Raw genomic sequence first — 25,543 nt, 5'->3', positions numbered from 1 at the left:
TGATGCGGTAGTTGTGGCTAATGGTTGTAGTTGCTGTTCATGGTGGTTGTGATGGATGGGTGATATTAGTGGATGTAATTGTTGATGATGATTGTAGTTTGGTGGTATCAGTCATACCTCTTGTCGTGTTTGTAAGTTTTCTGTGGATAGTAGTTTTGCTGTTAGTAGAGAGTTATGATCAAAATTTTCCTTCCTCGAGTTAAATAATTGTAGTCTTTCCCAGCCAACTAAATCTAGCCTAACCTAACCCATCCTGACCTGACCTAACCCATCCTGACCTAACCTAACCAAACCTTACTAATTAATACCTTTCAACCCAGCTTAACCCATCTCACTCCTTTCCTCAGCCAGTTTATATTCAGTCCCTCGTCACCTACCCACCTGCCTCTTCTTTAAAGCAATATTCCCCGCATCTTAAAAATCGCCATGCAAACGTCGTAAGGCTTAAACTGTTGTTGACGCAGCTTTAGGCCCACACCGCCTTAACAAGTGAAAATACGCCCCATCCCCTCATAGCAAGGCAGTCCAAAGCCTTTGTAGTAATATTGCCTTTTACCACGAAGCTTATTTTAATACATTTCTGGTTTCCTCTACAATTTTATATTTTACACTGATTACCACCAGAAAACGCACACACACACACACACACACACACACACACACACACACACACACACACACACACACACACACACACACACACACACACACACACACACACACACACACACACACACACACACACACACACACACACTTCACTCCTATTGCGCTCTTTTTTTTTTTTCCTTGCTACCTTCAGACATTTTACTTAATGTGAAGGAAGATTGTAACTTACGAAAAGTAGAGAAAAACAGATTGCCTTGTAACAATCGTGTAATAAACCTAGACTTTTGTCTTTGTTTTCACTCTTTCAAAGCCATGTCACAGCTCACCCTGGCCTTGTTAGATAAAAAAAAATGAAGGTATAGCTTAATGACTGTCAAGTGGTTTAGCAAGATGTAGGTAGGTTTTGACAGCGTTATACGACTGTGTACAGAAACCAGCAAGAAGCAAGTTACAACCCATTACACTCTTGCTGTTTAATTTTGCAAGACCTCAAGACATCATTAAGTTCTGACGAGGTTTTGAGATGGTTGAAGAGTGTTACATAGCCTATGATTTCATCATCCTTTGTGTAATTTTAACGCACAGTATGCTGCATGTTTGATCACGAGCGTGTTCTGCCTCAGTCCCCCCCTTCTACCGTTATAGTAGAGTAAGTCGTTCTCTCTGTTGTCCAGAGCGGGATTGTGAACTCTATGTCCCCATGGCTTTCATTTGCGCGTCCTCTTACAAGTTGTATCAGGCTCTGCCAGCCCCTATATAATGAGCTCAGTCTCTGCATCATGGCCACTTAGATCTGCTCCTCATTTTGTTCACATCTCTGTCCTCCCCTGTACAGATATTATTACTGTGAGTGCTCAAGAAGTCTCCAACCATCTGGCAGCTGTGTGTAATTTGAGTATAACTGTTGTTGCATTTTTTCTTGTACTGTATAGCATAAGTTTAATTTGTAGGCTTAGTGAAGTTTTTGTAATTCATGTAGGGTTCTTTATGTCAGTCATTTTTGATAATAGTTTGTATCTGTAATTATTTATCTGGCATTCACTGAGTATTATCTGGTATCTCATTTCATCAGGGCTGACTTAGATAAATTTACTCTTGCTAATTTCGTGTTAATAGAGGCTATTGCAGTTAACCATATATTTAACCTGTTTTTGCCATTACATTATCCTTATGAGTCCTGAATGTTTAGTTGTTAGTTTGTGCATTAAACTTTAACTTGTAATTTTACCTAACTCTTTTGTTTTGAACCTGGAACTTTACGGGACAGTAGTGACTCTTTCGTATTCTCACTTAAAGTGTACATTATCTTTCTCTGTTCCGTAACATAAATTTGGCGACCTCATATCAGGATATTCAGGATATTATCATAAGGATATTGTTTGATATTTTGTGACTGTGATATATTCATGATGGCTACTATTTCTACACTTGATGAAGCCAAAGATTTTTTGTCAAATGTGCAAACAGTGTGTGATATAGAAAACAGAACAAAGAATGAACTTAAGCTTGTTGCTCAACAATTGGGAATTGCAGTTCACTCTCATCATTCTAAAGATCAAATTGTTGGCATGATTAATAAAAGCTTGTTTAATGTAACTCCTCCAAATGAGCAAACGCAGATTGAATTAGCTAAGTTACAGCTAGCTCTGCAGGAGGCTAAGGCTAAGGAGGCGGAGTCTCGTGTTAAGGAAGCAAATGCTCGTATTGAAGAGGCACAGGTACAGGCTCAGGCACAAATTGAACTTGCCAGGATTCAGGCAGACCATGAGTATCGCATGAAACAAGGTGGAACTGGATCATCTAGCTCTGATGATTTTGATGTGGCTAAAAATGTTAAACTTGTCCCTCCTTTTAATGAATCTGATTTAACAAAGTATTTTCAGTTGTTTGAGAGGGTAGCTACAGGTTTTAATTGGCCTAAGGAGTATTGGCCAGTACTCCTTCAAACTGTTCTCACCGGTAAAGCTCAAGTAACTTATGCATCTTTGCCTCAGGATCAGTCTGATAATTATGATGTAGTTAAGAGCTTGATTCTTAAGGCCTATGAGCTTGTTCCTGAAGCCTATAGAGTAAAATTTAGGACTACTTACAAGCAAGATAAGCAATCCCATGTTGAGTATGCAAAAATCAAAGAAGATCTGTTAGAGCAGTGGTTAAATTCTAAGAATGTGGAGTTCTCCTGTCACTCTAGTCCCTAAGCCAGGTGGGTCACAGCGGCTTTGCATCGACTTCAGACGTGTTAATCAGATAACCAAAACAGACACTTACCCTCTCCCTCATGTGGAAGATTGCACAGACAAGATCGGAAAGGCTAGGTACATAAGTAAGTTTGATTTGTTAAAGGGATACTGGCAAGTACCTATGACTGAACGTGCTAGGGAGATCTCATGTTTTGTAACACTAGGAAAGATATTTGCGTGTTCTGTAATGCCATGTACAGATTGTTTTAGAGTAATAAGAAATTTCCTTTGTAAATTTCTTTTTTCTTTGTGGGGAGGTGTTACATAGCCTATGATTTCATCATCCTTTGTGTAATTTTAACGCACAGTATGCTGCATGTTTGATCACGAGCGTGTTCTGCCTCAGTCCCCCCCTTCTACCGTTATAGTAGAGTAAGTCGTTCTCTCTGTTGTCCAGAGCGGGATTGTGAACTCTATGTCCCCATGGCTTTCATTTGCGCGTCCTCTTACAAGTTGTATCAGGCTCTGCCAGCCCCTATATAATGAGCTCAGTCTCTGCATCATGGCCACTTAGATCTGCTCCTCATTTTGTTCACATCTCTGTCCTCCCCTGTACAGATATTATTACTGTGAGTGCTCAAGAAGTCTCCAACCATCTAGCAGCTGTGTGTAATTTGAGTATAACTGTTGTTGCATTTTTTTCTTGTACTGTATAGCATAAGTTTAATTTGTAGGCTTAGTGAAGTTTTTGTAATTCATGTAGGGTTCTTTATGTCAGTCATTTTTGATAATAGTTTGTATCTGTAATTATTTATCTGGCATTCACTGAGTATTATCTGGTATCTCATTTCATCAGGGCTGACTTAGATAAATTTACTCTTGCTAATTTCGTGTTAATAGAGGCTATTGCAGTTAACCATATATTTAACCTGTTTTTGCCATTACATTATCCTTATGAGTCCTGAATGTTTAGTTGTTAGTTTGTGCATTAAACTTTAACTTGTAATTTTACCTAACTCTTTTGTTTTGAACCTGGAACTTTACGGGACAGTAGTGACTCTTCGTATTCTCACTTAAAGTGTACATTATCTTTCTCTGTTCCGTAACAAGAGAAACAGAGAAGCGAGAGTAATCGTCTGCATTGTTGTTGATTTCGTTTAGCACGATGTCGGTATGTCGTGGCCTGGTTTTGAGACGACTTTTGATTGTATTTTTTTCGCTTAGCAAGATGTAAGTTATCAGGGGGTGGCAAGACGGTGTAAAGGAACTATTAACCATGTTGTATAGTTTTAACACGGTTCCAAAGCAAGATCCCAACTTGTTTGATTATTTCGCACTAATTTAGGGAGTTTGTATAAGTTCTAACAGGGTCTGGAGACAGACTGGTTACTATTGATCACAGCTTATAGGATACAGCACATGTTTCGCCTGAACTTCGTATCTGCTGCTGTTATTCCTCTACTTGTGCCCTAAACGCGTTCATTACAGCAGTTTCCGTATCTCTAAGGCTCGTTTTCTCGTCAGTTAAGGAATCTCCCTAGCACCTGTTCCATAGCGACTTATTTTTGGATACGGTTGGTTAATATCCGTGTCCACTATACCAGTGTAGAGTATAGCGATATTAGTGATTTATGTAATACGGACATGGACAGCAAAGTGTAATAGGCATAAGAAGGTACTTAAGGAAAGGTGTTAGGGAGCTTCCTTAACCGACAAGAATACGGGCCCAAGTTTTGACGAATACATACGAGAGAAGTCAAACCATCTGAGTTACTTATTAGAAGGGATAGCATTACCGTTGTGTTTTGTCAGTTGTAAATTTTCTTCGGACGAACCGCGAAGATGGTTGTTTCTTCGACCGCACCTCGGCCTGCTGGTCCATTGGGGCTGTATTTATAAACGCCCTTAATCTTAAAAGTACTATATGATTGCATAATGTACAGTTGGCAACATATGAACCTGGTACAGCATCAGTGTGTAGCAGAGGTCTGACTTTTGGTACACTTGACAACTTTGACATAATCATATTTGTTGGTGACATTGACATGAATGAACGGTGTTAAATATTTATTGAAATGACCAAGTAACTATGATGCATGAACGTCGAATGTTGTAGCCAGACCTCCGGTTCACACAAACACTGTTCCAGGTTCACGTGTGGCCGAATGTACAGTCATGGGCAATACTTCACCGACAATCCCCTGCCAGCATTGTGTCCAGCCAAATATTGCTCAGTTTTCCCCAAATAACAAACAATAACCTTCCTTCTCGTACTCGTTTGTTGTATGCTTCATATTGCTGTCACATAAAAATTGTTCATATAAAGCTTTCCATCGCCTCAACCAACGGGGAAGTGTCAGCGAATTTTTCATCATGGCTGTGTTTATCTTTTCACGTACTGTACAGCTTCCATACAGTTCACAGTCAAATCGAAGTGATTATTGAAAGGGTAAAGTATTCATTCATTCATTGCCAGACGCCATGTATCCCAAACGGGGTGGCCAAGGGCTTAGAGTTAATTGTTTTACAGGGAGGGGCACTAATCCTCCACCAACCCCACTTGACACGTAGGGAGAACGTTATGCCAACAGCATCTGGTGTTCCCAGGCGATCACCCATCCAAGTACTAACCAGACCCAACGTTGCTTAACTTCGCTGATCGGACGGGAAGCGGTGTACTCAACGTGGTATGGCCGTTGGCAATATGAGTATTAAACTATAAAAATAGTGACAGTGAATCATATGAATATAGTGTGCATACCTAGTGTGCAAGTAATTGGTGAAATAGGTGTAGCAGTTTAGGGGGAGACGGGGAAACCGCCCTACAGTCACGACACAGCGTGGGTACATCATAGGTTTTTACATTTTTCTTGAAAACTATACGGCATAGGAGAATGCTGATTATATCATGTGGAAGCCCATGAAATTCTGCATAAGGTGATAAAATAAAAACATAACATTGCTAAGAAAAATTTTTCGCTAGAGCTCCCTGAGTAAAAACTCCGTTGTCTGTCGGCAAAAGGTTTTACTTTTTCGCTTATTACTCGACAACCATACCTCTTATCAAAATACCTACTGCCCTTTCAAAAGCTAATAAAATTCTCTTTCAAATGATCATATAACATGTAGGGATATGTTGGTAAACATTCGAGCTATGATGTTGGGCAGGCTTGGAGTAATTGCATATGCTTTCAGTCAGTTACAATTACAATTAGAATTACTTGCCCATTATTACATTACAGTTACAAATACAATTACAGGGAAGGAAAAATATGACAAATATAATTACAATTACAATTACTCAGTTTTAATACTTCCAAATTACAATTGCAATTACAATTACAACCTAGTTTGTATTCAATTATATTTCAATTACTTATACACAGGTAAAAAAAAAATAACAAATTGCAGATTACTCAAAACATTTATACTTTTTTTTTTTTTTTTTTTTTTTTTTTTTTTTTTTAGTATCATGTAACAATACTGTCTCGTGTTACATGTTTACTTCAGAGCAAATCCACCCTTCTCTCTCTCTCTCTCTCTCTCTGTTCAGTATATCATACTATATACGTTTATCAAAGTATTTGTGTGATGTAATTATAATTGTTCTTCTCCTAAATGCTCAATTACAAATACAATTACTATATTACTTAAAAACACAATTACAATTACAATTATAATTACACATCATTAGAAATAACGAATTACAATTACAATTACAATTATCTTAAAAATGTGTAATTAATTATATTTCAATTAAATTACAATTACAGTTACTCCAAGCCTGATGTTGGGAAGTGAGATGAATCTTCCCGAATGTTTATTTGACCAAACAAAATGACTTTCTGTAATAAATAACTGCCGGGGAGACTTGATTAACGTACAAATATGAGCCTCAAAGTGTTATCTACGAATAACTATATCTTGTCTGGAAATTGATGTGTTGAGAGGAGAAACACTTATGAGAAAAAATTCTGTTTACCTTTACTTCCCCTTCTACGAAATTCGATAAGGTAAATGAGACGATGGGTGGTGAGAGAGAGAGAGAGAGAGAGAGAGAGAGAGAGAGAGAGAGAGAGAGAGAGAGAGAGAGAGAGAGAGAATTTTACTGCTAAGGAGAAAGACTCACCTTTTTCTAATTTTGATGGAGTGTTTCAGTGTTTCCCCGTCTGCCTGCCTGCTTCTTCTGCCTTACAGCCTCTCCCTATCTTTTGTGCCCTCCTCCTTCCTTCCTCCCTTCCTGCCTCTTTGCCTAATTCTTCTTCCTTTCATGCCTCCTTCATTGCTTCCTCAGCCAGCCAGCCTGCTTGACTGTCTGCATGCCAGCCTCCTTCCCTAACTCTTATTTCTTCCTCTCCTCCGTGCTTCTTCTGCTGACTTGCCTGCCTGCCTAACAGACTGACTACTTTTGCCTCCTTTTCCTCACTACCTGACTAGCTGTCCCTCCTTCCTCTCCCCCGTGCTTTATCCTTCTGCCTACTTAACTGCCTGCTTCCCACACCTACCTTCCTACCTTGTCTCTCTGTTCTTACTGCCTCTTTGCTTCGATCTCCTTTATTCGCTTCTTCCTTTTTCCTCACTTTTAATTACTCTACGTCTCCCTTCCCTTTCCTTTCCTTCACCTCTCTCTCTCTCTCTCTCTCTCTCTCTCTCTCTCTCTCTCTCTCTCTCTCTCACACACACACACACACACACACACACACACACACACACACACACACACACACACACACACACACACACACACACACACACACACACACACACACACACACACACACACACACACACACTGCCCAGTCATCAGTGGAGTCTCAGAGATCACTGCAAGGCATTTTATTGTGATCATATTGAATCACTGCCACCGGACCCCTTGCCATAAAAGCCATTGGTATAAGCAGAGGCAGCATCAAACTAATTTTACGGACACGGGGGAAGGGAGGTGTGGGGGTCTGATGGGTGAATGAGGGAGACTGACTCTTTGTGGGCCATGGAGGCTTCCTAGACCGGATTTTATGGGCCGAATTTTACGTTAACGAATATACGATTAAATGATATATGTGCGTGTGTGTGCATGCTTGCGTTCGTGTGGGTGTGGGAGGGGGGGTTCAGTGAATTATCTAAATAGAAGAATTACACGCACAGCCCCACATGCTGAAATTGTACTCAGGTGATATGATGCTGGAGAGGGGCACCTGCACGCGAAGTCACTGTTATAACCGGGCGGCGGAGTTGATTAGTGCCTCTAAACTCAGTCGTCATACCCCTTAATGAGTAGGGTTGACTGCAGAAAGATATATTTAACCTGCAGTCCACCGAGTTCACGTTCAGGTAAGCTCAGGGTCACAGCAGCAACAAAGACCACATTATAAGACGATTTCGGCCTAACTTCGAGTCTCCTTGCGTTTTAAACCTGGATAGGGTCCAAGTCGGGGAGAACCTGTTGTACTGTCACAATGAACAGTTTCAGTAAGTAGCATATAGTTTGTACAGCAAAAGTTAAACTATTGAAGACAATAACCCTCTGACTCCGGATGACGTTTTATACAACTTAATCTTGCAGCCTCTATACTTGTTTTACTCTAACTTGGCCTAAAATTTTCTTTTCGCCATCTTGAACGCTGAGTTGCAAGTTAAGATTAACACTAGAATATTCTAGTCACGAAGAAGTGCTACGGAGAGGATGTCGAGGCCTAGTATTCTCCTTTTCTGCCACTGAGCTACATGAAACTAGGATGGAAATCTTTGCCAAGTCAGGGTAAAAAGATTATAGACGAAAATATTTTGCTTAGATCATGTCACTTCTATTGTTTGTTGTTGTTGTTGTTGTTGTTGTGGCCCAGGATCATTATGTCATGAATCCGATGGACTGTAGGCCAAAGTTGCCACTCCCCCCCTCGTGGGATAGGGAGGGAAGCGAGGGACCTTTGCACAACCAAGCAACGAAACAACTTGACAGTTCGGTTCCACCACGTGAAGGCGTCCCTCTCCAGAACGTTAAGAACTGCTTGTGTGGAATTTATGTTATCCATATCCAATAAAAAAGACGTAAATAGTAGACTAGATCATAGAAAGGCGAAATGTGCAAAATAAATGAGTGTCAAAATGGAGAGAGAGAGAGAGAGAGAGAGAGAGAGAGAGAGAGAGAGAAATGGCGACTGTATAATACTCGGCACGTATTTTAACACAGGCTCCAGTGACTCAGATACTGAATTCTGTAATATCGACGGGTGTTACTTGAATGGAGAGCTGGTCTGATCATGAGAGGTTAATGGTGAGTATGTTAACACTAAGACTCCAATAGTTCACTCCCAGCTGAATATAATCCCATTGTGTTAGTTGGAATATTGTACTGTCGCTCCCACTGCAGATGATCGGGGTGTGGGAATCCGATAGGAGACATCACAATGCGAGTATGTGGTGCACTCATACCTTTTTGACTCGCAGCGGCGAGGAGATGACGAGACCTTGCCCTTAGAAGTGTTTAATCAACCTGCTGGAATGCGAGTTTTGCAGTTCTTTGTTGTTAGATACTGCCTTTCTCCATCCTTAATGATTATGATGATGCTGATTATAATGATGTGATGATGATAATGCTGTGATGTGATATGATATGATGATGATGATGCTGTAATGTGATGTGATAATAATAATAATAATAATATGATGATGATGGTTTGGTTTGTGAAGTGAAGCCATATTCCGGTGGATGGATGTGTGTGAATAGTCGACCCTCCCCCTCCCCCTTTCTTCTAAGTTGTTGATAGTTCTTTCACGTCGTTACTTTCTCTCTCCATGTTTTTTGATCTTACCTAATTTATCCTAAGATTGGAAAAAATGATGATGATGATGATTGATGATTTAATGATGTGATGATGATGATGATGATTGATGATTTAATGTGGTGACGATGATTATGATGATTGACGATTTAATGATGTGATGATGATGATGATGATGATGATCTGAGTCTCGGAACCGCTCCATTTGAGTCTCCTGTTGTTCCTAGACTCTGTTCAGCCAGCAGTACAGTGGGCATCAAAAGTCCTGTCGCCTCTCCTGCTTTTCTCTCGATGCTGCTTGGAAAATCTGTGCGGCGATTTCGTGACATTGATGGCACTGTTCTGAGGTCAGGTGAAGTCAACAGTGTCCGTTGCTCTTGATTCAACATTACTAATTTTCAAATTTCGTGGAGAGAAAAGCAGGAGGCACGACAGGATTTTTGATGTCGACTGTACAGCTGGGGACCTGAACCTGAATATGAAGTGATTATTGCAGGTAGTGTTCCACGGGAAGATGAGGACTAAGCAGAAGGTGTTTTTGTCATAATTGCCCTCTTGTAGTCGATAGGCATTGATATAATAGCATACTTCTTTAGTTATTGTTCGCCTAACAGTGAAATTAGGGACCGAGTTGTAAATGACAACCGCAGGACGTGTTGTAGGGGAAATTGTGGCTTAGCAAATACTGATTCTTTTTATAACTCGTGTAGTCAGTAGGCAACAATCTATATCTTTTTCAACACAGTTTGGGACCTGGATGTAAATTCAGTTGTTACGGGTTGTATTCTTGGGGAAAACTGGGACATAGCAAAATGTGTCAGCCTTAACGACATTTGTGGCGTCGAGAGGCGTAAATTTAAGTGTTTTTCAACCCCCTTTGTTTGAATGAGCGTTGTCGTGTCCGAGGTGAACGAGACTATGAGATAAAATCCCAAAGTGTCGCTAAATGAAAGCCGTGAAATATATCCCTTCACCAGTTATCGTAAACTTTTCAAAAATATTCGTAAGTCATAATTAGGCATGGTGGCGAGATTGGCCATCAATATTTTAGAGAGAAACCGTTTGCAGTGTTTGAGCTGTGTTTACGTGTGTGGCCATGGCTTGAGTGTGTGTGTGTGTGTGTGTGTGTGTGTGTGTGTGTGTGTGTGTGTGTGTGTGTGTGTGTGTGTGTGTGTGTGTGTGTGTGTGTGTGTGTGTGTGTTTTCTGTACACATTATGTCTAAGTTTATTTATGACTGGAGGACGGGGTTAGGTAGGTGTTGTTAAAGCTGTTTCCACACATTTAACATATGGGCAAACTACACACATGCATGCACCCACAAACTATACACACACACACACACACACACACACACACACACACACACACACACACACACACACACACACACACACACACACACACACACACACACAATTTTCTCTGGACGTGTTCCAGTAGGCTAACATAATTTGTGCTTGCCGTGGTCATGTCATCAGTAAAGCCTTGTTTATGCATGTAAAGTTTTGTGTGTGTGTGTGTGTGTGTGTGTGTGTGAACATATTTTTCTATACCAGCATATATTTATATTCAAGTAAATATATGAATGTATACATACCATACATGCCCATATATATATATATATATATATATATATATATATATATATATATATATATATATATATATATATATATATATATATATATATATAATATGTTCCAAAAGAGGAAGGAAGATTTTGTATTTGGCTTTAAATGCGAACTTCGATCTTATGACAGCTTTATCGTAAAACCTTCTTTCTCTCTCCTTTAATTTTTTTTTTTTTTTTCTATAGGAGAAGCTTTTACTCTACCGGATTTTGTTTTCATTTTTTCCTGTATATATTCCGAATCCCTGCCTGCCAGCCTGACCCCTCGACGTGTAGGCTGAAATAGTGTGGTGAGGGTGAGTGTGGTGGTGATTGTGGTGATGAAAGTGAGTTTGGTGATGGTAGTGGTGACGTTGATGTAGGGTGATAGTGTACGGGTTTAATTCTCTCTCTCTCTCTCTCTCTCTCTCTCTCTCTCTCTCTCTCAGGGAAGTGGTGAGGGTGGAGCAAATTGTGACGCAAGGTGGTAGAGTAGTAGCGATGATGGTAAGATGTGTGGTGATGAGGGTGGCCAGAACAGACAGATTTTATCAATATCTTACGTAAAGCCCTTCACTACAGTGGTCCATGAGTCATTTGTAGTCTTTCTCCCTTCAGACGATTTTTATAGATTTGAAGAGAACAATTTTGCAGTGACGGGTGTAAGAGAGAACACCTGCAGTGACGGGTGTAAGAGAACATCTGCGGTGACCTGATGTCTCCCGAAGTTGAAGAAAATCGTCTGAAGGAAGCGAGAATGAAACCTAAAATACGATAAGGCGTTAAGGACCTCACACGCTTTTCGCATCTCACTGTGGTATAGGTTGGTATAGTCCGGTATAGTATTGTGACAGGAATGGAGTGGTATTATAGACGACATTGGCATCGTAACACCTTTTCCATAGCGATTTGTTGTGCGTAATACTTCCATATTTTCTCCCTTTACCTAATCTATTCAATCTTTCTATCGATATCGTTTGCTTCAGTAGCGAACAGTATGATAAAAATTAGTGATACGTATAATAACTCGCCAAGTAAAATACGTAACGAAGTCCGTGCTACATACTGTAAGACTATTGGCTGTGGCTGTGACTCTGCCCTCTATTAATATTCACTGCCTCTTCCCTACCCATGTCCTTGTCTATCTCTTTACAACCTCGCTATTTCAGATCCATTTTTGATGGTAAAGGTAAGCGTAAGATGGTGACAGAGAAGGCGGGTTGTTTCTCTGTTCCGTTTGGTTATATTATCTGCCCCTCAGCCCACCCCGTCTTTGTCATGCTTGTCTCCATCTCTGTGCAGCCTGGCCATTCAGCCTTCCCGTCATTGTCAGTGACTGGATAAAGGTTTGTGGTTCGTGTTTGGACAACGTTTGATGTTTTAAGTTTTAGAGAGAGAGAGAGAGAGAGAGAGAGAGAGAGAGAGAGGAGGGGAGGAGAAGTTATATTTATCTGCCTGTGTCCATATCTATCTATCTATCTAGAAATATAGATAGAAAAATAGATAGATAGATAGACATAGATAAAGATCTGATTCTACCTATTTATCTATCTGTGTGAAGATGTGATTACACGTAAGCCCACGGGATATTTTCGTCTTTCCACTTCCATGTGAATATCAGCATATATATAAATCACACGTTACCAAGTGATTAATTTGCATATTTATATATATATATATATATATACCCGGTATATATATTCGGTAGAGAGGTGGCCTGCAGTCCTGATGGACCCAGGTTCGAATCCCGGCTGGGGCAGGGGACAGTTTGTGGATTTGAATTTCACTAAAGCAGACTTTTCTGATCTACCAGATGACCCGCCGACATATCGTAAAAATACCCACTCTAACACCAGTACACCGGTCCTGTATGAGACAGCCCTAGCATGTAATCAATATGGACGGTGGGTGTTAGCGCCGAAGTGGTGACATGTGGAGGTGTAGGAGGACTACTGGGCCCCAAGGAGGACTATAGGGACTTGGGGATAGGCCATGAAGCATTTGCCCAGAGTCGGAGACGTAAAAAATATATATGTATATACATATATATACAGATATAGATAGATAGATAGATAGATAGATATAGATAATATATATGTATATACATATATATACAGATATAGATAGATAGATAGATAGATAGATATAGATAAAGATATAAATATATATATATATATATATAGATAGATAGATAGATAGATAAATATATATATATATATAGATAGATAGATAGATAGATAGATAAAGATATATATATATATATATATATATATATATATATATATATATATGACAAGGGGTGCTGTGGTTGAACCAGTGTCGCACACTATAGAGTATGCTTGCACGCAGTCGGCTTGCGCGGGCCGATTACACTTGGTTCACAGACTACACACACTTCCAAAGCCACTACAACACTACAATTACACTTACAAGCACTTCTCACCCTACATACAGTCTCTACCAGACAGCCTAAGCCACTTGGTAGAGATACATTGGCTGTATCGTCCCCACTTCGGTAGGGATAGGCCGGTCCTGCAGTGGACGCTCAAACTGCTGCTGATGATGATCTATCTATCTATCTATCTATCTATCTATCTATCTATATATATATATATATATATATATATATATATATATATATATATATATATATATATATATATATATATATATATATATAACATTATAGGGTGTGCAGCACTTATAGAGGAGAATTTTTTTTTGGATATTTAGGTGAGCAAAGTATGCAATCGATTCCACTTTACAAACAAAGGATTCAAACAAAAATTTTTGTTTTTTTATCAATGCCAAGTCGTGCCTCAATACCCCTGCATTCTGTACAGTATACTGTATCTAACTGATCTGAGTACGTGAAGGGTATGGTGAAGAAAGACAAAAATAAACAATGTTGTACAAAAAGAAACAATATTTTTGAGCCATACAACAAGCATTATCAGTTTATTACATGTGGGATTGTTTTCGAGTCATAGAGGGCTCTGTGGTGCTGCACAACATGGAAGATCAGCTGTCGTTCGTCTTCATTCTTCGTCAGACCACTGTTGTAGGCCATTGCCAGTTTGACTGCCCGCTCAGCAGCATCATTGACCACTTTGAAGTGGGCCATGACATCAGGAATGGGGCGCAGAGGTCATTGATGCTTGTCGGAGTATCCAGCTTCAAGCACTGGAAGAGGGTTTTCGACTTCTGGGTGACAAATTTAGAGATTCTCAGGTCTGATGCCTTATCAATCGTCTTCATGTTCAAACGGCGCAGACCCTTCTTCCTCGGCAGTGCTGTGATCATATTTTTCAGCATTTCCTGCTTTTCCTCAGCAGAGAATTTGTTAGAATACATGGTTAGTGGAGCCGGGTCCTCACTGAGGTACCAGAGGTGGCTTTTGACATTGTCCAGTGCCTTCTTTGCTACAGCTGGATCCATCTCTTTGAATTCTTCAGTCGTCTTCGGGAGATTGAGGTCATTGATTGGAGCGTCGACAGCATTTGGGGCTTCAAACCAGTGCATCACATAGATCAGTGTTTCCCAACCTTTTCTAATTCTCACCCCCTCTTTCTGAATGACACGTTCCCTGCGCCCCCTTTCCTCAAATACTGTATTTTACTGGCATAGTTGGCACATGTCAGTAAATATCATAGATTCTTAATCTTTGAAACTGTTTTTATATTCAGATAACTAGATTTCTTATTCATACCTGAAATATTTTCTCTATATTAAGAATTTACTGAATTCCATCATAATTCATAGTTTTCAAATATAATTACCCTCTTTATCAAGCCTTCGCGCCCCCTAGGCAGCCCTTCGTGCCCCCCTAGGGGGGGCGCCCCACAGGTTGGAAACCACTGACATAGATGGTGACGAGGAAGACACAGATGCATTTGACGGCCTCCTTTTGATGCCATGTGAAGGGGAAGGAGGTTGCATCCTTCAGTTCATTTCTGAAAAGGAAGATCTTGAGGCAGTAAAGGCTTTTGGCCGTCCAACGTGCTCTCTGATAGGCACCTGGATTGTGAAAGGTCATCCGTGCTGGCTTCTTGCCAAGGAAAACCAAAGATAGCTGGAGGAGCTCAAGGAAGTTATCACGGGGTTGCGCACGATCCATGTGGTTGAGTATGAAGTGTTCAATGTCATCTTCTCTGTTGGCAGTCCACAACTGAGATTTTTCATCTAGGTCATCATCGTATGGATCGAAGGAATCTGTGTCAATTTTGTTCCAGAACTCTGAATCGACTGAAGAGAGGAATTTCAGGACCAGAAGAAGAGAAAAAGAGGTCAAAGATCCCTGCCACTATGAGTTCACACATGTGGTACCTGCATGCCAAGAACAACAGCGAGACTTGGAGACCTCTTTCAGTGACAAAGCAAGCACTGCTGTGAACCCCGGTGTTAGACGCTGTAGTATCAAAACAGTCCTGCAATCCAAGGCTTCACTTCCAGCCATTCATCTAGAGTCTGCCACTCCCATTGCCTCGCCCGTTCCAGCCGGGATCTTAGGGATCGCCAGGATCTTCTCCGTACCAATCCCTGGAACAACAATCGCCAGGCGATCACTGCGGCCGCTACCATTGATGTTGGGCAAGGGCTTTCCATCCAAATGGAGAATCAAAGGTGTTTGTGGCTGGAATTCTTTTTTGATCTTTTCAGCGATCTCAGTCCTTGATTCCTTCTGAAGAGAGGGGAGAGATCCAACAGACAACGTGAGATCCTCCTCGTCAAGCCCTGCTACGATCAAGGCGGGAGTTGCCACTTGCATTGCAATTTGCGATGAAATGAGGCATGGGTTTGAGAAGGCCAAAGAAAAATTGCAAAGTATGGTGTAGTTCCCATCAGTAGTGGAACTGAAAAAGCACTTTGCCCTTCATATTCCTGAAGGTTCGATTTTTCTGAACACCCATATATATATATATATATATATATATATATATATATATATATATATATATATATATATATATATATTTATATATATATATATATTTATAAATAAATATATACATATATATATATATATATATATATATATATATATATATATATAAATATATATATATATATATTGTTACGGAACAGAGAAAGATAACGTACACTTTAAGTGAGAATACTAAGAGTCACTACTGTCCCGTAAAGTTCCAGGTTCAAAACAAAAGAGTTAGGTAAAATTACAAGTTAAAGTTTAATGCTCAAACTAACAACAAAACATTCAGGACTCATAAGGATAATGTAATGGCAAATAAACAGGTTAAATATATGGTTAACTGCAATAGCCTCTATTAACACGAAATTAGCAAGAGTAAATTTATCTAAGTCAGCCCTGATAAAATGAGATACCAGATAATACTCAGTGAATGCCAGATAAATTATTACAGATACAAACTATTATCAAAAATGACTGACATAAAACCCAACATTAATCAAAAACCTCACTAGGCCTAAGAATTAACCTTATGCTACACAGTACAAGAAAAATGCAATAACACTTATACTCAAATTACACACAGCTGCTAGATGTTTGGAGATTTCTTGAGCACTCACAATAATAATATCTGTACAGGGGAGGACAGAGATGTGAACAAAATGAGGAGCAGATCTAAGTGGCCATGATGCAGAGACTGAGCTCATTATATAGGGGCCAGGAGAGCTTGATACACCTTGTAAGAAGGACGCGCAAATGAAGCCATGGGGACAAAGAGCTGAAAATCCCACTCTGAATAACAGAGAGAACGACTTACTCTACTATAACGGTAGAAGGAGGGGACTGAGGCAGAACACGCTTGTGATCAAACATGCAGCAACTGTGCGTTAAAATTACACAAAGGATGATGAAATCATAGGCTATGTAACACCTCCCCACAAAGAAAAAGAAATTTACAAAGGAAATTTCTTATTACTCTAAAACAATCTGTCTAATGTCTAGATAAGCAATCTCCAATAACATTTTCTTTCCCCTTGACATGTTGTATGTCTAATGAATACTCCTGAAGAAGTAGACTCCATCTTGTCAATCTCTGATTTTTATCTTTAAACTTACTAAGGAATTTCAGTGGGTTATGATCGGTATAAATTGACTATGGGGTCAAAACCAGAACAGAAATAAAATGAAAAATGCTGTAAACCCAAAATCAAGGCTAAAAGCTCTTTCTCAGTAGTTGAATAGTTCTTTTGAGGTGGAGTGAACTTCTTACTGTAATAAGATACAGGGTGTTCAATACCCTGATCATCCTCTTGCAGTAAAACTGCCCCAGCTCCTGTATCACTTGCGTCAACAGCCATCTTAAAAGGCTTAGCAAAATTTGGAGTAGTGAGCACTGGCTGACTTAATAGGATAGCTTTAAGTTTGCTGAAAGAGGATTCACAGTTATCGGTCCAGATAAATTTAACTCCCTTTTTCAGTAGGTCTGTAAGTGGTGATACAAGAATTGAAAAGTTAAGAACAAATCTCCTGTAATAACCTACCATTCCCAAAAATTTTTGTAGCTCTTTCCTACTTTTAGGTCTGGGAAGATCACTTATAACCTGAACCGTAGCTCCTGGTGGTGCAACATGTCCTTCACCAACTACACACCCAAGGTACTGAACTTTAGCTTGACCAAACTCACACTTTGATAAATTAGCTACAAGATTAGCATGAACCAAACGCTCAAGAAATTTACTGACATGGCATAGTTGATCTTTCCAGTTGTCACTGAAGATTAATACATCATCAATATAAACAACACACCCTGCCAAACCCTCTGTTACAACATTCATGAGCTTCTGAAATGTGGCTGGTGCATTCTTCATACCATATGGCATTACAGAACATGCAAAAGTCTTTCCTAGTGTTACAAAACATGAGATATCCCTACCACGTTCAGTCATAGGTACTTGCCAGTATCCCTTTAACAAATCAAACTTTCTTATGCACCTAGCCTTTCCGATCTTGTCTATGCAATCTTCCACGCGAGGGAGAGGGTAAGTGTCTGTTTTGGTTATCTGATTAACACGTCTGTAGTCGATGCAAAGCGGCTGTGACCCACCTGGCTTAGGGACTAGAGTAACAGGAGAACTCCACTCGCTCTGACAGGGCTCAATCATCTTGTGGTCCAACAGGTAGCCAAGCTCCTTCTGGATGAAAGGAACTTGCACTGGGTTCACACGGTAAGGAGGCAGTTTAATTGGCTTTGCGTCTCCAACATCAACATCATGCATCAACACAGTGGTTCTTCTTGGAGTGGCACGGAACACTTGCGGGTACTCCTGCAGTAATGCCGAAAACTCCTGCCTTTCCTCGGGAGCTAGATGAGAAAGCTTAGTCTGGAGATCATTCATGATATCAGGATTCTTCCCGAAACTATCACTCAGGCTCATGCTGCATAGGAGAGCTTCACTTGCAGACTCAGGTGGAACAGCTACAGTGCAGACTGGATTATTTTCGTCCCGCCTGTGATATAACTTTAGCATGTTGATGTGACAAAGTTGCTTGTTCTTCCTACGATCTGGTGTAGCGATGACATAGTTGACATCACTGAGTTTCTTCTCCACGAAATAAGGGCCACTAAACTTGGCTTGAAGAGGTTGCTCATGCATCGGTAGCAGAATCAAAACCTGATCTCCTGGCTGAAAGTGGCGTAACCTGGACTTCTTATCATACCAAGTCTTCATCTTCTCCTGAGCAGCTCCTAAATTCTCTCTCGCCAGCTGTAAAGCAGTGGACAGCCGTTCTTTGAACTTCATCACATACTCCAACAGGTTGACGTCATCTTCCTCCGACAGCCAGCATTCCTTGAGTAACTTAAGGGGTCCTCTTACTTCATGGCCAAACAGTAGTTCAAAAGGTGAGAAGCCCAGTGATTCATTTGGAGATTCTCTTGCGGCAAACACAACGAATGGAAGACCTTTATCCCAGTCTTTCTGATGTTCCAAACAGTATTTCTTGAGCATCGATTTGAGTGTTTGATGATATCTCTCCAACGCTCCTTGGGTCTGGGGATGGTAAGCTGAAGACGTGATCTGGGTGATGCCCAACTCTTTCAGAGACTGCTTGAAAACGTTTGACATGAAATTACTTCCCCGGTCTGACTGTACCTCCTTGGGCAGACCAAACTTTGTGAAGAACCCTAGCATTTCCTTAACCACGTTCTTTGCTGAGATGTTTCTAAGTGGAATGGCTGCTGGATAACGAGTAGCCATATCAATCAGGGTCAACACATAAGAAAATCCTGAAGAAGTCTTAGGAAGAGGGCCCACAATATCCACCAACACACGGGTGAATGGCGCCTCAAAAGGAGGAATGGGAACTAGAGGTGAAACCTTTTCGGTCTGATTACACTTCCCCACAACTTGACAGGTGTGACAAGACTTACAATACCAGGAAACATCCCTGAAGATACCTGGCCAGTAGAAGTGTTTCAAAATGCGTGCCACAGTCTTTCTCACTCCAAGGTGTCCTGCCAAACTGGAATCATGAGCCACTCTAATGATATCCTGCCTACAAACACGAGGGATGACAACTTGATGTACAACCTCCCATTCACAGTCGGCTGATGCTGTTGGGGGTCTCCATTTCCTCATAAGTACTCTTGACTTTATATAATAACAAGTAGAAGCACCAGCTGACTCTTCCTCACTGCAAGCAGAGTTAGCTAGACCTTTCAACTCAGGGTCAGCAACCTGCAACTCAACCAACTCTTGACGAGACAAATTATCAACACTACAGGGTACTGCCTCATCTGGTGAGTGGTCCAAATTAGCAAGAAAAGTGTCAGCTAGGATAACATCATCATCATCATTATCCCCTAAGTCACCAGTAACTTTAGACTTAGCCCTAGTGACAGCACATGCAGAGAACACATCAGGGACATCACAATCCTGGGCCGCAGCCACTGGCTCACTAGACAACTGAGGAGCTGGACACACTTGACTTCCACCAATATCATTTCCAAGTAAGAAAGTTACACCTGACATTGGGAGTGTCTCAACCAACCCAACCATAATGGAACCATTAACAAAACCAGACTCTAAATTCACTCTGCACAGAGGGACAGAGAAGTAATTTTTCCCTGTACCTTATAAGATTACAGTTTCATCAGAGGAATTAACATTAGAGCCTAGAACACTGGTGTGCATAAGGGATTGGCAAGCACCTGTATCACGATATATTTTAACTGATTTCCTGTTATTACTGTCCAGAGGACTGACAAAACCATCAGACAGGAAATTAGCACATGAACTCTTGAGAGTGTCACCCACGTTACTACTGAAAAGAGGAGCTTCATCATGAGAATTTAATTTACTTCTCAAAGCAGGTTCAGTTAACTCGATTAAAGAATTCTGGGAACTCTCAAGGGTGGACACTAGACCAATTGACTGAATATTTAAAGACTCCTTTTTGTTCACATCACGCTGTCTCCTGAAACATTTCTCCGTAGTATGACCAAGCTTACTACAATAAGTACATTTACTTTTCTGAAATCTAGAGGTGGAGCTGGTATTTACTTCCTGAGAAACATCATCTTTATTCTCTTTCCTGTTACCTGTACTCTGAGTAGAGGCAACGTACTTACTCTCAGCTTTCCTTTTTTCTTTATAATATCTCTTGTGAGTGAGAACATATTCATCAGCTAAAACTGCAGCATCAGACAAATTATCTATTCTTTTCTCATCAACATATAGGCTTACATCTTTATTAATAGACCTTTTGAAGTCGTCCAGCAAAATCATCTGCTTAAATTTACCAAAATCAGAATCCACATTCTTAGAATTTAACCACTGCTCTAACAGATCTTCTTTGATTTTTGCATACTCAACATGGGATTGCTTATCTTGCTTATAAGTTGTCCTAAATTTTACTCTATAGGCTTCAGGAACAAGCTCATAGGCCTTAAGAATCAAGCTCTTAACTACATCATAATTATCAGATTGATCCTGAGGCAAAGATGCATAAGTTACTTGAGCTTTACCGGTGAGAACAGTCTGAAAGAGTACTGACCAATACTTTTTGGGCCAATTAGTACCTGTAGCTACCCTCTCAAACAACTGAAAATACTTTGTTAAATCAGATTCATTAAAAGGAGGGACAAGTTTAACATTTTTAGGCACATCAAAATCATCAGAGCTAGATGATCCAGTCCACCTTGTTTCATGCGATACTCATGGTCTGCCTGAATCCTAGCAAGTTCAATTTGTGCCTCCTGAGAACGTGCCTGAAACTCAGCCTCCTTAGCACGAGCCTCCTGCAGGGCTAGCTGTAACTTAGCTAATTCAATTTGCGTTTGCTCATTTGGAGGAGTTACATTAAACAAAATTTCATTAATCATGTCGACAATTTGATCTTTAGAATAATGAGAGCGAACAACAATTCCCAATTGTTGAGCAACAAGCTTAAGTTCATTCTTTGTTCTGTTTTCTACATCCAACACTGTTTGCACATTTGACAAAAAATCTTTGGCTTCATCAAGAGTATTAATAGTAGACATCATGAATAAATCACAGTCACAAAATATCAAGCAATGTCCTTATGATAATATCCTGAATATCCTGATAAGAGGTCGCCAAATTTATGTTACGGAACAAAGAAAACTGTCCCGCAAAGTTGCAGGTTCAAAACAAAAGAGTTAGGTAAAATTACAAGTTAAAGTTTAATGGTCAAACTAACAACTAAACATTCAGGACTCATAAGGATAATGTAATGGCAAAAACAGGTTAAATATATGGTTAACTGCAATAGCCTCCATTAACACGAAATTAGCAAGAGTAAATTTATCTAAGTCAGCCCTGATAAAATGAGAAAACCATATAATGCTCAGTTAATGCAAGATATATTAGTACAGATACAAAATATTATAAAAAATGACTGACATAAAAACACATGAATCACAAAAACCTCACTAGGCCCCGAATGAACACCTCATGCTATATAGTACAAGGCAAAAATGTAATAACACTTATACTCAAATTACACAGCTGCTAGATGGTTGGAGACTTCCTGAGCACTCACAAAAATAATAACAACTGTACAGGGAAGGACAGTGATGTGAATAAAATGAGTAGATCTAAGTGGCAATTAATGCAGAGACTGAGCTCATTATATAGGGGCTGGCAGAGCTTGATACAACTTGTAAGAAGGACGCGCAAATGAAGCCATAGGGGACAAAGAGTTGACAATCCTGCTCTGAACAACAGAAAGAACGACTTACTCTACTATAAGGGAGAGAAGGAGGGAGTGAGGTAGAACACGCTCGTGATCAAACATGCAGCATACTATACGTTAAAATTATACAAAGGATGATGAAATCATAGGCTATGTAACAATATATATATATATATATATATATATATATATATATATATATATATATATATATATACGTATATTTATGTGTGTATATATATATATATATATATATATATATATATATATATATATATATATATATATATTTATTTATTTATATTTATGTATATAAATATATAAATATATATATATATATTAATATATACATATATATATATATATATATATATATATATATATATATATATATATATATATATATACATATATATTTATATATATATAAATATATATATATATACATAGTTTTATATATTTATATAGTTATTTTTAAATATATATATATATATGTGTGTGTGTGTGTGTGTGTGTGTGTGTGTGTGTGTAAGATAGAGACAGACAGACAGACAGAGGCACTAGGCACACAAAAAAGCAATATTCCCTTTTATTTTATTTTCGGCGGTGGAGGGAATCCAGCAAAATGTTTTCACCATGGGAGCAGAGTTCATCTTTTTTGGAAATAAAGCTAATTCATTTATTTAAGATCAGTTGGGCTTCACCATAAAAGATCTCTGGCAGCAAATATCGATAGAGGAGCACATCAGATTATCAACCTCTTCCTTACGCTGACATTAGCTTTATTTATAAATTTATTTGTTTTTAACTAGCAGTTCTTTGACGTCATATATTACTTAATTCATCCTTGTACCGGACGATTAAATTCAATTTTGAAGGGAAAAAAATCGAACAAGAAGCTGTGCCAAAGCACAACCAACCCGTCCCCGGCAGTGATTTTAGTGATGATGTATAAATATAGCAGGATATTTAGTCAAAGATGTCACATATCAAACCTGGAGTATTCGGGTGAAATTTGACAATTTTATGGCCGATTGAAATTCTAGGCCCGACCCACCTGATATTGACCCCCCTACCGCTAACTGGGGGATGACCCCTCGTATGTAATAAGGCATGTTATGGGATGCAGATTTGAAAAAGGCACCTTTAGGTTTTGGTTTCGTGTCGATATGACGAATTTGAAAGGAGTTATAGCGAAAAAGCGATTTTTTTTTTTTTTTTTTTTTTTTTGGTTAGGGGGGCCTACAGCCCAGTTTGTCTCAAAATTCTGTCAGGTGATCAGAAGGTCATAGCCCATCATCCCGTAATTTTAGCAAAATCACACCAGTAGTTTTTGCGTAAAGCTCCAGGCCCAGATGGAATTCCGCCAATTGTTTTGAAAAAGTGTTCCCCTGAACTTGCCTCTGTCCTAGTTAAATTATTCAGACTATGCATACGTACTTCTTTATTCCCAAATTCATGGAAAGAAGCCAATATCCACCCAGTTCCGAAGAAAGGAAGTTCGTCTGACCCCTCCAATTACAGACCAATAGCTGTCACATCTTCTCTTGGTAAGGTATTTGAAACTTTAATTAATAAGCATATTGTTAAACATCTTGAATCCAACAACTTAATTAGTGATAGACAATACGGTTTTCGCCACGAAAGATCCACCATTGACATACTCAATCTCTTAACTCATACCATCCATCAATCAATTGATCTTTTTGGAGAAACTCATGCAGTAGCTCTTGATATCTCTAAAGCTTTCGACAGAGTATGGCACCGTTCCCTGCTGTCCAAACTCCCTTGCTATGGACTAACGTCTTTTGTTCCTTTGATTTCTTCTTATCTTAGTGACAGGAAAATAAGAGTAAAAGTAGATGATGTATATTCGAATTTCCACTCAATTAACGCCGGCGTGCCGCAGGAATCAGTTCTGGCGCCAACCCTATTTCTGGTTCATATTAATGATCTCTTATCTGTCACTCACAATCCCATTCACTCATATGCAGATGACTCAACACTACATAGTTCTTTCACACTCAGACATCCATTTACAAAGTCTAATATCTCTACCTCTCAGCTCAGTACAGCCATCTCCATAAATCAAGATCTATCTACAATCAGTGAATGGGGACAAAACAACCTTGTCTCTTTTAATGCCAGTAAAACTAAATATATACAGTTTACTAATAGACAGATATTGCCAGATTCGTACATTACCTTCAGTGCTACTAATATTCCCATCTCCAAAAGTATTGAAATTCTTGGTGTCTCACTTAACAGTGCCCTCAGCTGGACCTCTCATGTCAGATCACTTGCTAAAACCGCCTCAAAGAAACTTGGATTATTGTACAGAGTCCGTAACTTCTTCGCCGATGAGCAGTTAGCTATACTTTATAAGAGTCATGTGCGCTCTCAGCTTGAATATTGTTCACCCTTGTGGGATGGTTGTGGAGAGGTTGCATTAAGACAACTAGACAAAATTCAGAATAAAGCTGTTAGAATCATTAACAACCCTGCCATTACATATAAACTACCTCCCCTGCAAGTAAGAAGGAATGTTGCCTCCCTTGCATTATTTTACAGATATTTTTTTGGCAAATGCTCAGACGAACTTGCGTCCATGGTGCCACCTCTCCATGCCTTCCCTCGTGCTACACGGGCATCTGGTAGCGCTCATGACTGGAATGTCACTCAACCATATTGCAGAACTTCTGCCTATCAGAATTCTTTCATTCCCCGAACTGCATCTCTCTGGAACTCGCTTCCCCAGAGTTGTTTTCCTCCAAATTTCAACCCACAACTGTTCAAGTCAAACTGTTACAGATATTTTATGAACAGAGGACACCAGTAATCTGGTGTATGGATTATTTTTTTTACCCATTTGTTTTTCCTTCCTCCGTTCTGTTATTAAAAAAAAAAAAAAAAAAAAAGACAGACAGACAGACAAACAAACAAAGAGACGAACCGAGTGAAAACAATAGCCGTCCCCGAGCTCCTCCGGGGCGGGGACGGGTAATCAGAGGGGCCAAATACAACTTCCATTAACCCCTTCGTACGAAAGGCCTTTAATCGTCCAGAGGCAAAAAAAAAAAAAAAAAAAAAAAAAAAAAAAGAGAGAAGAAAAGAAATGACCTTCTGTTATCGAACTGATTGCGTTGCTGTTAGGAATCACAGTGGAAAAAAGGTCAACAAATATCGCTGTACAAATTGGCTGTACGCAGTGACTTTTAA

At 39.6% G+C, this 25,543-nt stretch overlaps 1 protein-coding gene and 1 non-coding gene across 2 annotated transcripts in view; one reads left to right on the top strand and one right to left on the bottom strand.

Annotated features, from left to right (window-relative positions):
• LOC145414462 (glutamate receptor 1-like) overlaps positions 1–25,543 on the top strand; it is a 654,998-nt gene that overhangs the window by 26,627 nt on the left and 602,828 nt on the right. The window lies entirely within an intron of this gene.
• LOC145418260 (5S ribosomal RNA) lies at positions 5,372–5,490 on the bottom strand. The gene has a single exon (XR_013900672.1). It is a non-coding gene; the product is annotated as a 5S ribosomal RNA (ribosomal RNA).

This window comes from Coenobita brevimanus, chromosome 1, assembly GCF_032717465.1.
Source record: "Coenobita brevimanus isolate Jiangsu-jjx chromosome 1, ASM3271746v2, whole genome shotgun sequence".
NCBI lineage: Eukaryota > Metazoa > Arthropoda > Malacostraca > Decapoda > Coenobitidae > Coenobita > Coenobita brevimanus.
Note: the sequence above shows the minus strand (reverse complement) of the source record. Positions and strands in the feature narration are given on the sequence as shown.